Source organism: Lathyrus oleraceus, chromosome 7 (genome assembly GCF_024323335.1).
Source record: "Lathyrus oleraceus cultivar Zhongwan6 chromosome 7, CAAS_Psat_ZW6_1.0, whole genome shotgun sequence".
In the NCBI taxonomy this organism is placed as follows: domain Eukaryota; kingdom Viridiplantae; phylum Streptophyta; class Magnoliopsida; order Fabales; family Fabaceae; genus Lathyrus; species Lathyrus oleraceus.
In genome coordinates this window covers 65,609,549-65,627,528 of record NC_066585.1, presented here as the reverse complement: position 1 = coordinate 65,627,528, position 17,980 = coordinate 65,609,549, and positions in this window count along the sequence as shown.

Here is a 17,980-nt window from a genome sequence, read left to right as displayed (position 1 = left end):
ATCTCATATGAATATGAGAATCAGAGTCTTCGTAACTCGGCTGACCTATGGGTTGGGGGGATGTGTGCTCGCTAAGACATCGCGTCTTATGCCTACATATCTCATCTGGCCTGAGAATCAGAGCAAAACGTAGTTCGGCTAACTACGGGGTTATGGATTGGGTTTTGGACGAACAATGTTACTACACAATCTACCGGATGCTCGACCTTTGGAGACTTACTCGCCTGTAGTAGAAGGAGATAACATGTTGCTTTGGGTTTTAGGGTTTGTTTGTGTTGTAGGAACGCGCATGCAAAAAGGAAGTCTTAGGCGAAGGAACAGTGCTACCTTAATTGGCATGCAAACGGGAGACTATCCGAAGCCTCGCGTCCTATGGGGAAGCGATCACATCACACAAAACATGTATCTTAAAGAAAAATGCCACCAAGGGGCTCAAACATTGCCTCCTATCGAGGTCTTCCAGCTAAGAAAGCGATAAAGTACGAGAAAGGGAAAAACTTACCACACGGATAAAGATCCGAAGTTACAACAATTAAAGGATTAGCAACCCTGAGATCTCTCCAGCTAGACCATCAAAGAAAATCAATCAATACGAGTAATCAGAATAAACCTCCGGATGGTATCCCTGCAAGAGCATGTGAGCCCTCACGAAAACTCAACAGAAAGGTTAGACAAACAAGATGAAATCTAGGGAAAACAATGCCATGGCAACACAAAGACAGGTTAGAACAAAATAGAACAAAAAGAGCGAATGCTGTCACATTCGCGACTGCATCGCCTAGCGAAAGCTTAGCGAAGCTTCGCTGCGTGCTCGCCTAGCGAAGCGGCTAGCGAGCGCCTGCGGGTTTCGGGTTTCTCATTGATAACAGTCCGATGTTAAGGATTCCAGACCCTATGGCATTCATCTCAGAAACGAAATTACTAAACATTCTAGGCATTATTCACATATTCATACACAAATATAAACCCGTGGGCAAAACCTGACGTTACCTCATACATTCATAGTATTCAAATTCAAGGCATAAAGTAAGAGGAACAAAGGCATACTTGATGAGAGACCGATTGGAATTGAACGACACGGCTGGATTGGCAAGGTATCGTTAGGGTTTACGTGAGGCGGAGTGAACTTCTCAGGGCTGCCTGAAGATTGCTGTAGAGTAGTTCCTAGGTCTCCTTCTCTCAATATCTTTCTCTAAATGGAACTCCAAGTCTATTTCCCAGTCTAACTCCTCTACTGAAACTTCAGTATTTATAGACTGATTTCGTGGGTAGTGGGCTCAAATGAGGGCAACTCAAGCCCAAAATCTTTCTGATATTTTCTGAAATGCGCGCCCTTCGCCTAGCGAAGGATCTGCTCGCCTAGCGAGCATGACAGTGCTCTTTGCTAGGCGAAGCATCTGCTCGCCTAGCGAGCATGACAGCTCAGCAGCAGATTCTTGCTTCTTCCAGCTTGGCGATTTGTACGGTGAATAGGCCCCATTTGGTCCTGTTGGTAGTACCTCAAGTCTTTTCCTTGTGTTGACTGATCATCCGGATAGAACCCACAAAGTCTCGGATGATGTTCAAGCTTCTAGGATCCGATTCTGATTGACATGATGCAATGTAATGTGAAATACTAAATGGCCTAAAAAATGAATGTATGAATGAGGAGGGCAAATTTTGGGGTGTTACACCATGCTGATAGGAACGCGTGGGATGAAGAGGTAAAATTTTCTATATTCATTCTTTGAAACACATGTGGTATAATATTCGAAGTTTCGGGCGATGATGTATTTGTTGTAGCATAATGATACTTTAAAATGCATCAACCATGGTAGGAAGATTGTGAGGCTACAGTAACCCGAGGAGCAATGTTTCATGACACCATGCATCTATCTGGGCAGCGAGATTTATGCATGACCGGTTATACTATTATTAACCATGGTATGTTGTTAGCTTTCATTGAGAGATAACACTTAGAGGTGTCATCTTTTCATCTTCTACAAGATGATATGTCCATCACACTGGATGATGTGTCATCCCTGCTACATCTTTGGATTAAGGGAAGGTTATTAGACCATTCTATAATGACCAGACCTGATACACTGTATATGATGGTGACCTATTCAGGAACTGACCTAGAGGATAATCTAAAGGAGTTGGAAGACACCAAAGGGTGTCATGCTAGATTTCCGTTCCTAGAAAAGCTGTATATACACCACCTAGTTGCGGGAGTGGAGATCGATGGTGATGATGCACATGTTATGCACCATAGAGCATATGCATTAAGGTCATACCTCATGTACTTCGTTACCACGTCCATTTTTGTGGACAAGAGTGCTTGTTACATTGATGTGGTTTATCTCATACACTTCATTGATTTCTAACGGATTCATGAGTACAACTGGGGGGTCACTTATTTAGTTTACCTGTAACTGAAATTAGCAAAAGGTTATCTTTGGAAAACCAGACAGATGCCAACTAGCTACACGCTGTTTAAGATAATATATTTGCAGCTTTATTATTACTATACCATTTTCATAACACTTGTGCTACACCATTACTAATATTTCATTTAAACTATTTTCAGGTTGGATCCTCCATCACTTTCCACACATCTCTGGTTGGTCATATTATGATGACTACATCGAGGATCAACCACATGTTTGTGCATTCGTCTCGCTTAGAGGAAACCAAACGATTGAGTCCTTCATAGTGTTTCTTGATCGCATTGCACCAAATGATATCAACTACACACTGTATGACTGTCACCGTCAATAGCGACCCTTGGATAACATACTCTTCTACTCTAGATGGTTGGCTTATGGGCCACGCCTGATGTATCAACATCTTCCTGAGCGAGTCATGCGTTAGATCAGATATCTACAAGTTGTTCCAAGAGGGCCATTCGTGTCTACTTCTCTCACTATAGTCTGTAGAGATGTAGATGCGATGTATGATGATTTCTATAATCATCTAGTACCAGGTGAAGCACAAAATGTGATAACTCTCCACCAATGGAGTAGTGCATTCGTCTACATCCAATAGTATTTCATAATATTACATCCTTATATGACACTAAATGCTCACGTATATTCACTTATGCCAACTCATCAGGAGATATTAGAACAGTAGCAGGCTAGGGCAAATTAAGTCCCTTAATGTGTTACCTACATGTCGTCTTAAAGATGCCATTGTGTGGGCAGATATAGAGAGAAGAGACTTTCTAGATGACACTTATGCGAGGGCCGTTATAAATGTCATTCTATCTAAGGCACAAATGGTATTGAAATACAAGAGGAAGAGAGGGGTCAGATTAAGATATACTTAGTAGTGTTTGATAGTATTTATTTATGGATTATGAATATATTTCTTGTATATTTAGTGTATTTTTTTTGTATTTTTTGTATTAGGTTTAGTTTACTTTTAGTTGGGTATATTATTATTGGCTAGCAAGCTTTCTCGCCCTACAAATGGATATGCCCTTTATTTTGTAATTTTGAACTTTTTCTGATAATGAAATAAAATTTATTTTCTTTCAATGGTTTTCTCCATTTTCACTGCCAAATGTCAACATGATATCAAGAGTAAAGAGATCACTGTGATATTTTTCTTTTCTTTTCACTTTATGTGTTATCCTTCTATTCAATATCAAGATTTCTTCAAATTTCTTATCATCTAAACCATGACTCGTTCAACTTGTTTATCATGTGTCTTGATTTCTTTTCTCTCGCAAATTTCTTCTTATCTTGTCTCAATTTTTCCATAGCAAAGCTGATGTATTTCTTCTCATTTTTGTTTTCATTCTCACTCCAAAATATCTTTATGACAAAAAAAACACTCTCAAAGTTCATCATATTCATCCAAATTTTCTAGAAATTCTTCATCTTCATAGAATTTCTTGATGATTCTTGTGTTTTATGAATGTTGTCTTTTTGTGTTTCCTTTCAGTATTTTATTCGATCGGGTCCTAATCCCTCTTCTTATTGCAAGTGTTTTGTTTTTTGTCTTGCAAAGTCCATTTTATTATCATTGATTTTGTGTTAGTTGTTATGTTCTTCATTTCGATTTTGTTTCTTTTTCCAAAAACTATTTGTTCCGCTTTTCGTTACGTGCTTGAGGTTGTTTGGTCTTTGGTTCCTATTCCTAATCAAGAAACCTAATTTTTTATGTTCATGGAGATCGAAGACGAGACATCGTCACTGTAAGACCCCAATTTTGACCCTAAGATCCCTCATGATATCTCATCATTTGCACTGGCTTTGGGATCACACCTTGCCATCCTCCTTACCCCTCATCCATTGGGTTTGCATTGGGAGAGATCACCAAGCACATTTAATTGTATCATACTTTATCTTTCTTTATTTACTAACCAAAATACCAAAAATATGTATATGTATAACTTTGTGGGTCACGCTTGATGTATCAACATCTTCCTAAGCGAGTCATGCGCTAGATCAGATATCTACAAGTTGTTCCAAGAGGCCCATTCGTGTCTACTTCTCTCACTATGGTCTGTAGATATGTAGATGCGATGTATGATGATTTCTATAATCATCAAGTACCAGGTGAAGCACAAAGTGTGACAACTCCTCACCAATGGAGTAGTGCATTCGTCTACATCCAATAGTATTTCATAATATCACATCCTTATATGACACTAGTGTTGGTGTAAGCCCTAGAGGCCAATACTTTTGGTACTTGTATCGAATTATTTATTAATAATAAAAGGTTTTTTCTTTATTATGTTTGTCTAATAAAGTCCCTAGAATAGATAGTCCGTTTAATGTATCAAGTGTGACTTAATCATGATATCACATTAAACATAAGGACACTATTCTTAAAGTATCCATAGTCGAGCTTTATTGTGAAGTGGGATAACATTAAAGCATTAAGACTATTATGTATATAGACTAATGATCACATCTCATGGATCATGGATAAGGAGTTATCAAGTCTTAAACATAGGTATGAATATTAAGAGTAATATTTATACTGGATTGACCCGCTATGAGAATACTATATAGAATGTTATGCAAAGTGTCATAAGTTATTCTCATGGTGATAATGGTGTATACCACCCTTCCACCTGAAACCACTATGGACCCTAGATGTAGAGTCGAGTGCCTTATTGTTGATCAAACATTGTCCGTAACTGGATGACCATAAAGACAGTTGATGGGTACTCCACGAAGCGTGCTAAGGGACATGAGTGACCTAGGTGGAATTTGGCCATCCTGTGTAACAGGATAAATGTCTATGAGCCCAATATTGAACTGAACAAGGATGACACGGTCTATGCCTTATGTTTAATATAGACATAAGGGCAAAAGGGTAATTGTACATATAAGTATTATCACAAAAGGATTTGTCAAATCACATGACATTTTCGTGTCTTGGGTAGCAGTGATGTGTTGCTAGATACCGCTCACTGTTTATTATGTTAAATACATGATTTAATATAATTGTCAATGCCGCGAAAACCTACAAGGTCACACACAAAAGGACGGATTGATGAGAGATAGAGTAACTAAGGAATACCATAATGTACGGTGCCCTTAAGTGAATTGTAGAACATCGTAAGGTACGGTGTACTTAAGTAGTACACAAAATATGGTAAGGTACCACGCGCTTAAGTGATTTTGGCATATTATAAGATATGGGCCACATACACTTGAGTGGGTTTTTTAGCTTGCAGCCCACACAAGTGGTTCTATAAATAGAACCCTTGTGTAGAAGCATTTGTGCAGTTGCAATTTCGTTTCTCTCTCTCTCTCACTCAAAGCCTTCATTCGTAGCAGCTAGCACTGAGATTGAAGGAATTCGTTCGTGTGGACTGAGTAGAGGCGTTGTCATCGTTCAACGTTCGTGATCGCTCCGTAGATTTGCATCAAAGGTTACAATCGCCACAAGAGGTAACGATTCTATCACTGATCATGCTCATTCGTAAGGATCATTAAAGGAGAAATTTTAAATTCCGCTGTATTTTGGATCGCCATTCTCCTTCAACTAGATGCTCACGTATATTCACTTATGCCAACTCATCAGGAGATATTAGAACAGTAGCAGGCTAGGGCAAATTAAGTCCCTTAATGTGTTACCTACATGTCGTCTTAAAGACACCATTGTGTGAGCAGATATAGAGAGAAGAGACTTTCTAGATGACACTTATGCGAGGGACGTTATAAATGTCATTCTATCTAAGGCACAAATTGTATTGAAATACAGGAGGAAGAGAAGGAAAGAGGCGTCAGATTAAGATATACTTAGTAGCATTTGATAGTATTTATTTATGAATTATGAATAGTATTATGGTTTATAATTTATCATTTTGATAGTATTTTGGATTATGGATTGATTCTAATATATGACATTTTAATCTTATTACATCAATGTATGATTTAATTGATAAAAAAATTATTATGATACTATATTATGTTAGTATAAATGGTCTATTACATTAGTGTACTTATTACATCCGTGTATTTTTTTTTAAATGCAAATTTTTACAACCTAAAGGGTGATTACAGAAGTATATTTCTAAAATATTAAGGAGCAATTTTGGATTTTTATAGGGTGGCTTTTCACCACTAAGGACGGGAAGAGCAACCCCTTAAAATTATAAAAAAAAATAAATAGAATGGATCGATTTTAAATTTGGACTTAATTCGAATTGACTCAACTTAGACTTAGCATGACTTAATATATTTTGTATTTAGACTTAATTTTCTAAGAAACCAACCTGTAAAAAAAATTAATAGAAAATGGATCAATTTTAAATTTGGGCTTGCAATTCTATTTGGCCCTGAAAAAAATAGAAAATGGATCAATTTTACAAACCAAAATTGACTAAATTGCTAGTCCAAACAATCAGAATTTGGATTCTTAGTTTTCAACCAAGGGTTTGGTTGATTAGGTGGTTTGAGCCTAAATCCAAATCGAACTGAAGTTATATCCACCCTTAATGTGTAATGGTATATACCGTATTTTTTTTGTTTTTTTCAACAAAAAAAATCAATAAAATTAAGGAGGGAAAATAAGCATACTGATCATCACATAAAAGTCCACAAAAAATAAACAAAGTGAATATAATTAAGAGTACTGGTCTAAAATTTTGGTCCGTCTCATAAAAAAAATAGAGCAAAATGGAGCAAGCATGCAAACCTTGTGCTTATAAAAGTTAAAAATTAAGAAATTCTTGATAATGTTCGTGCGAACAAAAATCCATAAGGAAATGAATCGAAAACATATTTGACATTAAGAGCCTAAAATTTTGACCAATTACACAAAAAATACAGACAGAAGAGGTATCTAACAGACCCGTTTTACCATTCTTAAATAAAATTCATACACATTGAATCCTTAAAAAATTAATATATTTATATTCAAACTCTTGTCTTAACCTATCAAATATCTTTGTAGCATTTTATTTTGTAGTTGTCCTATAAGTTTTTTTTAGTTGTCCTATAAAATTTTTTATCAGACAAATTAATACTCCATCCAATCTCTATTATAAAAAAAAATAGATTAGGTGAATAATTAATATATTTGTTATTCAATAAATTTATAAAGTAATTTTTTTTAGTAAAAGAAATTAAAGGGAGTAAAATCTTATTTTATTAACCCCTCACTAAACTGTCTGAATTGAAGAAACAAAATGGTCCAGTCCCTAGCTAATACCCCCCAACCATTTTATCAATACATTAATAACTGTCCCCCCACCTCAAAGTCCATTCATGTTTGTTTACATTCAGCTTTTGTGATTTCAATGCCATTCTTTTTCCATAGCCATGAGCCACCTCACACTATAGTGCCAGTTCAATCAAGACAAATTATATCGTTTCTGAAACCATATCTCATATCTAAGAAAAACATGTGCAATACTTTGGTAAATGTTTTATGACACAATATGTTCATATTAATTCTTGTGATCTATGACTCATAACCTTTTCATCCTCATGAATTTTGTTACTTAGAAAGAGAATCCTAAGAAAAGATAAAGATGAAAGTGAACAAAGTCTTTCAATATCATGTTTTTCATCTTTGTATTTGTGTGCGCATGCTCACAAACCACACAACTTCATCATGTCTCTGGTATGTCTTAATCTAAAGGGTACGTTCATCTAAATTTAATTTAATTTGATCTAAAATATCTGCAGCATAATTAATGAGTAAAGGTGCTAGAAGACTTCACACCACATATTCTTCTTGTTCATGAATTTGGATCTAACTTCGTAAATACGAAAACAGTCACAATTGATAAGAGACCTTGGACCTTACAAAACTACTAGTTTGTATAAGATAAAGATGTTGAAAATGATGAGATAAAAACTTTATTAAATATACTAAGATTTCAATACAACTTCAATAATTATGTCATTGTTAATCACGGTAAAAGATAAATAAAATGGAATTAAGATCTAAACTTGTTAAACCAAATTCATGTAACCAATGATAATACAAATATCGAACTATATAATTCATTTTAACGCGTTTGAATTTATATTTATTTTATTAAAGATATGTTATGATAACTCATAATAACGACGGTGATGATAGATGAAATGTTACATGCTTCGAATCTCATCACTAATAATTTTTTTATTTTCTCGTTATAAAAATGATTTGTCCATATACTCTTATAAATATATCAAAATTAAAATATATATCACTATGGTTAGTACCAGAAACCGTTGTGAATAGTACTGATATTTTATTACGGGTTTTTTTACCAACTGCAGCGATAAGTTTTGCATATATATAAGCGAAGTTATCAAGCTTCAACAAAGAATCAAAGAATAGTCGTCTCGCTCAAAATACAAAACCCTAACATTTTTTCACTTTCACATCCAGCGAACTCGTGTCTCTTCTTCTTCACACTAAAAGGTAATTAAGTTCAACATTGTCTCTTCTTTATCTTTTTTCCTCTTCTTCTTCTAAAAGGTAATCATGTTATCCATACGCTTTCTTCCATTTTTCTTTGTATAGGTTATAATATTCACACTTTTGAAGAACTTTCAAGGTACGTCATTCCTCCATACGCTTTCTTCCATTTCGGTTTCACTGATTTTCGTGTTTTTTGGATTTTCTCTACTTAGACCTTTGTTTTTGAAATGGTCATTTCGTGTTTAACAGATCAAAAGACAATATAAATGAAAAAGTAGTTACCATATTTGTTCATTATCATCAAATTTGTTTAAAAATTCTGATTCATCGTCATTACTGTCATCATAATATTAATCATCATCATTTAAGATAATGATGATGATAGTGATGACGACGAATCTGAATTAGTCAACAAATTGGGTTTTTTAAAAATAAACTAGAAGGAAAAGAACCATTGATTTGAAGAACTTGTGGATTAAACCAAACTCTATATGTTAAAGAATGAGAGATGAATTACGAGATGCATGAAATTCGAAAAACAGTGGACCATTCAAGTTGTTTTTCAAAAATAATTTAATTTTTTAGATTATTATCTATAAATCAATTTGAATTATTGTATATGTTTATTGAAGGATAATGCAAAACAAGCAATCCATATATTTTATAATAAACTCATATTCATACCACCACGGTTGAATGATTGGAATATATAATCATGGTAAAATGTTAATATTATGCACGTTTTAATTAAATTGTTGTTGTTGGTTTCAAACTCATTAGAAGATTAAAATATTATAAATGTATGGAAGTTTGTTTAGGAAGCAATGGATCTAAAACATAGTCAATGATTTCCGTATGACCAGATCCTACACATGACAAAGCTGAATTTCTACCACTTGTAACAATTTTTTTGCACATTCTTATTCCCACCAACCAATTTGCTGATAATATACCTTCCCTAGCATATGCATTACCATTAATTCACTGTGTGACAGTGTGTTGTAAAGGACAAAAAAGTACTACTAGCTAATTCATCTTTGAAGATAACATTAACTATAGTGCATCGCCACAATTAAATATAAACATTTATGAGAGAATAATATTAGTTAGCATATGTTGTAATAATGGAGTTAGGTGGAAACTAGGAAATAAAACTTCACTTTCATGGTTGATTGATTAGTAAGACCATTGACTAATAATAAACCTAAAAAGGCTTTCTGATATGTCTAATAGAACAATGTTTGTATTACTAAACATTGAGGGAAGAGATATCTCATGATAAGTTAAACTATCAAGGTCCATTCGAAAAAAAATTAACACTTAATTACACCTGACCATAATTTATAATAATATAATAATTTTTAATAATTGATTGTGTTAGTTTATAACTTTTCAATTAAATAATTAACCTAATAATGAGTACATTTGTTGTCTTTGTGGAGATGATTCTGAATTGACCATTCCATGTAACATGTCCTTAATGTTTGAATAAAACAACATGTTTGTAGTACTTGTTGGTGGGAGACTTAATAAGATTGATACAATGGGGTCAATATGTGTAGCAAACGGAGTGATTGAAGCCAAAGTCATTTGCAATGGAAAAATCCCGATAGTTGTATTAAAGCTCCATCTAAAGATATTTGAAGAACTCATAATGTAGTCACAAAAGTCTCTTTACTACGCATCAGAAGAGATGTAAATAATCTCACTATAACTTGCTCTAATAGGGGTCTCGAGGCAACTTCCATCACCATTTATGATAGTGCAAGAGAAGTTGAGGGGCTCTATTTGACGAGTCTCTCATTAATATATTTCTAGTATATTTAGTATTTTTTTTTTGTATTTTTTGTATTAGGTTTAGTTTACTTTTAGTTGGGTATATTATTATTGGCTAGCAAGCTTTCTTGTCCTAGAAATGGATATGCCCTTTATTTTGTAATTTTGAATTTTTTGTGATAATGAAATACAATTTATTTTCTTTCAATGGTTTTCTCTATTTTCACTGCCAAATGTCAACATGATATCAGAAGTAAAGAGATCACTGCGATATTTTTCTTTTCTTTTCACTTTATGTGTTATCCTTCTATTTAATATCAAGATTTCTTTAAATTCCTTATCATCTAAACCATGACTCGTTCAACTTGTTTATCATGTGTCTTGATTTCTTTTCTCTCGCAAATTTCTTCCTTATCTTGTCTCAATTTTTCCATAGCAAAGTTGATGTATTTCTTCTCATTTTTGTTTTCATTCTCACTCCAAAATATCTTTATGACAAAATAAAACACTCTCAAAGTTCATCATATTCATCCAAATTTTCTAGAAATTCTTCATCTTCATAGAATTTCTTGATGATTCTTGTGTTTTATGAATGTTGTCTTTCTGTGTTTCCTTTCAGTATTTTATTCGATCCGGTCCAAATCCCTCTTCTTATTGCAAGTGTTTTATTTTTTGTCTTGTAAAGTCCATTTTATTATCATTGATTTTGTGTTAGTTGTTATGTTCTTCATTTCAACAAACAGCAGAGCTTACAGGGTCTTTAATTCCAGAACTAATATATTGATGGAATCCATTAATCTTGTGGTTGATGACCAACTGACGGATGTCACAGACGATGTCGAGACATCTCTGAATGATTCTCCAGCTGACTTCTCATACAAAAATAAGGAAGAAGAACCTCCTCAAGCTGAACCTAAAGATGACAAAATCAACAAGGGACCCTCTATCAGAATTCAGAAGGATCATCCCAAAGATCTTATCATAGGAGATCCAGATAAAGGAGTCATTACTAGATCAAGGGAAGTGATCTCACATGGCTGCTTTGTGTCAAAGATTGAATCCAGAAATATCAAGGAAGCCTTGACTGATGAGTTATGGATCAATGCCATGCAAGAGGAGTTATGCCAATTCAAGAGGAATGAAGTATGGGAATTGGTTCCTAGACCTGAAGGAGTAAATGTCATAGGAACAAAGTGGGTATATAAGAATAAATCTGATGAACAAGGGGTTGTTACTAAAAACAAAGCTAGATTAGTAGCTCAAGGATATACTCAAGTTGAAGGAGTAGACTTTGATGAAACATTTGCTCTTGTAGCTCGCCTTGAGTCCATTAGACTATTGCTTGGAGTGACATGTATTCTGAAATTCAAGCTGTTTCAAATGGATGTAAAAAGTGCCTTCCTAAATGGCTACTTAAATGAAGAAGTATATGTTGAACAACCTAAAGGATTCACAGATCCAAATCTTCCACAACATGTGTACAGATTAAAGAAAGCCCTCTATGGGTTGAAGCAAGCTCCCAGGGCTTGGTATGAGAGACTCACAGTGTTCCTCACTGACAATGGATACAGGAAAGGAGGTATTGACAAAACTCTGTTTGTGAAGAATGAAGGAGGAAAGCTCATGGTGGCACAAATATATGTAGATGACATTGTATTTGGTGGGATGTCAGAACAGATGGTTGAACATTTTGTTAGACAAATGCAATCTGAGTTTGAGATGAGCCTTGTTGGAGAACTGACCTACTTTCTTGGGCTACAAGTCAAACAGATGGAAGACTCTATCTTTCTATCTCAAAGCAAGTATGCCAAGAACATTGTGAAGAAGTTTGGCATGGAAAATGCAAGCCATAAAAGGACACCTGCTCCTACTCATGTGAAAATCTCCAAAGACGAAAATGGTGTCAGTGTAAATCAGAGTCTATACAGAAGCATGATAGGAAGTCTGTTATATCTCACAGCAAGCAGACCTGACATTGCATTTGCTGTAGGTGTTTGTGCTAGGTATCAAGCTGAACCAAAAGTCAGTAACATAAACTAAGTGAAGAGAATACTGAAATATGTCAATGGCACCAGTGACTATGGGATGTTGTATACTCATGGATCTGGATCCATGTTGACTGGTTACTGTGATGATGACTGGGTTGGAAGTGTTGATGATAGGAAAAGCACATCTAGGGGATGCTTCTTTTTGGGGAACAATCTGATTTCATGGTTTAGCAAGAAACAAAACTGTGTATCTTTATCCACTGCTGAAGCTGAATACATAGCAGCTAGGAGTAGCTGTTCTCAACTGGTCTGGATGAAGCAGATGTTGTCTGAATACAATGTCACACAAGAAGTCATGACATTATACTGTGATAACCTGAGTGCCATAAATATTTCCAAAAATCCTATTCAACATAGCAGGACAAAGCACATTGACATTCGTCATCACTTCATCAGAGAACTTGTAGAAGAGAAGATCATAACTCTGGAGCATGTTACTACTGAAAAGCAATTAGCATACATTTTTACTAAAGCTTTGGATGCCAATCAATTTGAATGTTTAAGGGGGAAGTTGGGGATCTGTGTTCATGAGAACCTTTAGCAAGTAAAGGAGTTTGTGGTTATCCCAAAGGATAGGTCTGACTGGGTTGTGGCGAAGAATAGACTGTGTGGCTATTCTGATGCTGATGTTTGAAAGACTGAAGTTTTATTGCTTTTGAAAAAGGTCACCTTTGGTCAATTTTGACTAAAAAGGGGGAGAAATGCTGATATGGAAGCTGTTGTGGAAGTTGTGAGATGTTTATAGTTGGAGGACAGCTATTATTGAAGGAAGTGCACAGGTGTTAAAATAGAATGTTGTTCTGTTTACAAATGTCAAAGAGGATGTCTGATATGGTGCACATGTGTTGATGTTGAAGCAGATGTCAGAATGACATTCTGGCTGGTACAGGTGCTGGAGTTACAGTAGCTGTTATGTTCATGGAGACTGTTTGTTGTGTGCACAGATTTAGGGGGAGAAGAAGTACACTTGTGCATTTGTGTGTCTTACTAGTTGCACCCATAACTAGTAATTCTGTTTATGTTGCACAGATTTAGGGGGAGGAGAAGTACCCTTGTGCATGTGTGTATTACTAGTAGCTATAGCTAGTAATTGTTTTGCTTCTGCTGCCGTTTAAACTACTGTTAAGTTGTTTAACTGCTGATAGTGTACCTTGTGAACAAAAAGGACAGATATATGTTTTAGCCAAAATTTGCCAAAGGGGGGGTTTGTTGATTCTAAGTGTTGGCAGCAATTTTGGTAAAACAAAGAGTGTTCACAAGATGTTATGTGTGATGTCTTAACATGAGATATCCTATGTACCTGCTGGAGTTCAAGAACATGTTCATGCAGGATTGTTTCAGAATGCCACATACAATGCCATGGCTTCTGATATTGGATGTACCTGCTGGAGCTTAAATGAAAGACATGTTCATGCAGTATTGGTTCAGATGACATACACAAGGTCATGGCATCTGATATGATTGTACCTGCTGGAAGTTATAAAAGGAATTATTGAATTATGCAGGATTTTTCCAGGATGTCAGACCCGATGTCATGACATCCTGTACACAGAACATTCAGTATGAATGTCTGGTGTTTTGTGATTGCACAATTAATGACAATCTTTGTATGATTGAAGATCTGATTAGCTGGCGCATTCAATCATGGATTACAACCAGATTTACTTATTTTCCAAGGAGATCTAACCAACTGTTATAAAAAGATTTGATTGGAAAATAAATTTAGGGTTTTCAAGATGTCCAAGCCCAGCTGGATGCTTCTATAAAAAGGGACTTAGAAAACCTGTTTGAACACACAACCAAGACTGAGCGAAATATAGATAGAAAGCTAGGGTTTGTGTCTGTTTAGTCGTGAGACTTGTAGGTCATTCAAGTCATCCATCGATGATTGAATTGGACTGATTTGTGGTTGTAATTTGTCACTCTAAAGTTGTTAAGCAAGAGTGTGTGTCTTCTTGATCAAAGCTGTTAAGCAAGATCAAGAGTGTGTCTTCTTGATTGAAACTGTGAAGTAAAATCAAGAGTGTGTAATTGAAAAGTATTTTCTTTTCACAAGGGATTGTTGTTTAAAATCACTGGTGTGTGATTGTAGGGAAGTGAGTGGGTTCTCATATCTAAGAGTGCTTAGGTAGAAATTGCACGGGTAGAGATTATGTGAGAAAGACTGTAACTTGTTGAAGTGTAAGGAGAGTCTTTGAACTAATTCTATTTTAGTGAATTTCCTTCCTGGCTTGGTAGCCCCCAGACGTAGGTGAGTTGCACCGAACTGGGTTAACAATTGCTTGTGTCATTTGCTTTACCATTCTGTATCTTTATCCTATGTATGTTAACAGATATTAGTGTCGTGACATTACCTTCGACATCTTATATCTGATACCAGAATTTCAATTGGTATCAGAGCAGGCATCCTGCTCTGGTTCTGGGTGAGATCTAGGGACAATACTTTCTGGTACAATGGAGAGAGATGGAGGATTTGTTCATAGGCCCCCAATTTTGGATGGTTCTAACTATGACTATTAGAAACCTCGAATGGTAGCTTTTTTAAAATCTCTTGATAACAAGGCTTGGAAGGTTGTGTTGACAGGCTGGGTGCACCCTGTAGTTACTAAAGAAGGAGAAGCCACTGCTGAGAAAAAGCCTGAAGAACAATGGTCCAAGGAGGAGGACGACCTAGCCCTTGGAAATTCTAAAGCATTGAATGCCATCTTCAATGGAGTGGACAAGAACATCTTCAGATTAGTAAACACCTGTGAAGTAGCTAAAGATGCTTGGGACATTCTCAAAACCACTCATGAAGGCACCTCTAGAGTGAAAATGTCTAGACTACAGCTGCTCACCACCAAGTTTGAAAACTTAAGGATGAAAGAAGATGAAGATATTCATGAATTCTACATGAGTATCCTTGAAATTGCCAATGCCTCTGGAGCCTTTGGTGAGAAAATGTCAAATGAAAAGTTAGTAAGAAAAATACTCAGATCACTCCCTAAGAGATTTGCTATGAAAGTAACAGCCATATAAGAATCTCAAGACATCTCAAATATGAGAGTTGATGAGCTAATTGGATCCCTCCAAACATTTGAGATGAGAATATGTGATGGAGCTGAAAAGAAAGCCAAGAGAATAGCATTTATGTCAAACACTGAAGAGGAAGATGAGGATGGTGGTCAAGATATTGATGAATACCTGGAAAATGAGATAGCAATGCTGGGAAGACAGTTCAACAGACTGATGAAAAAGGTAGATGTGAGAGCAAAGGGCAATGTCAAGAACATCACATCTGACATCAGTAAATCCAACAGCTTTGGTAAGAAAACAAAGTCTGAAGAAAAGCCCAAAGAAGTTCAGTGTTATGAGTGTAATGGGTATGGTCATATTAAAACTGAATGTGGGACCTACCTCAAGAAACAAAAGAGGAGTCTTGTGGCCTCTTGGTCTGATGGAAGTGAAACAGAAGAAGCTACAAACCATGTGACTGCATTAACAGGAAGTTGGGGGTCTGAGGAAGAGTCAATTGATGATGAAAGAACCTTTGAAGAGCTGGCCATTACCTACAAAGAGTTGTGCCACATAAGTGCAGGAGTGTGCAGACAAGTTGAAAGCCAGAAGAAAGTGATAGCTCAGCTGGAAAATGAAAAGGAAGAGTTTGTGGAAACAATCTCAAAATTGAAGACTGAAGCTGTATTCTTGAATTCCAAACTAGATGAGATGACTAAGTATGTAAGAGTGCTTAACAATGCATCTGCCATCTTGGACAAGATTCTCCAGACTGGCCAAATAACAGGAAACAAATCTGGCATTGGATTCAAGGCTGAGTGCAGTTACACTGGTTGCAAACCAAAATCCAAACCTAAGTGCAACCATGTTGTCGCACCTCGAAAAAATGGGGATACGACTTCAAAGCGAAGCGCGATGGCACGCTCGCAATGATGGACTGAACAGAGTCGCCACCGAACTTTATTTATTCCTAAAAAGGAAAGGGGAAATATCGATAAAACCTCTAAAAGAAAGGATAAGATATGGTCATCGCAACCAATATCAGGGTTCGGGAGTCGATTACGCAAGGAGAAGGTATTAGCACCTCTCATGTCCGTTGTACTCAACGGGAACCATTAGGTTAGTTGTGTGCGTTAGTGTTAGTTGAAATATTAGGCTTTTCGAATTATTAGGTGGGAAAGAAAGAAAGGATGAGAAGAGAATGTTTTTGGATTTTTGACGAGGGACTAAACCTAAGTTTTTTATTAGTGGGCCTGACAAGATTTACAAATCCTGCTCCTACGTATCTCAATAGAGAAGTCAAGGCTTACGTAGTTCTGGGTAGAAAAATGTTTGTTTGTTGGTCGATTTTAGCGAAAGCTACTTTGTGTCAAATCGACGAAAACATTGTTGGACTACCCAAAACAGGTGGAAAAACATTGCCTTGCATTGTTTTGAAACAAAGTACCTTTCATTTGTGAAAAGATTTTTGATTAATCGCACGGCGGCGAGAAAAGAAATTGATTGGTTTGATGTGTTTTGAGTAATGGCGAGAACTTGGATGAGCGAGATATCCATCTCGAATCCTAGTCTCAGGAGTGCGTGATATCCACCACGTTCCATTTCCATCTTATTTGCAGAAAGTGTTTAATAAGGATTAAGTATTTTTGATTTTTGATTGAGAAAGGGTTTGAAGAAACCGTATTGACAATTTTAAATGATGGCGAGAGCTAAGATAGGCGAGGCTTCCACCTCGAATCTTAATCTCAGGAGTGCGTGGTATACACCACGTTCCATTTCCATCTTTATTGAAAGGTATTAAGGTAGGAATTAGGTATTTTGAAGTTTGAAAGACGAGTACTTGTGACTTACAAGCTCTTACAACTTGGGTCTAATACTCGGGACTACGTCTGGACATTCCACCCAGGCAGTCTGTTTCTTTCCAATATTGCTAAGAAAATGATTCGAATATTTACGAATGTTTTGGAGGGAAGACGAATATTTATGGCTTACAAGCTCTTACAGCTTGAGCCTAATATTCGGGATTACGACTGGATATTCCATCCAGGTAATCTTTTTCTTCCAACTTTATTAAGAAAAAGATTTGAATATTTGGAGTGTTAAAGAGGGAAGACGAATATTTATGGCTTACAAGCTCTTACAGCTTGAGCCTAATATTCGGGATTACGACTGGATATTCCATCCAGGTAATCTTTTTCTTCCAACTTTATTAAGAAAAAGATTTGAATATTTAGAGTGTTAAAGAGAAGACGAATATTTACGGCTTGCAAGCTCTTACAGCTTGAGCCTAATATTCG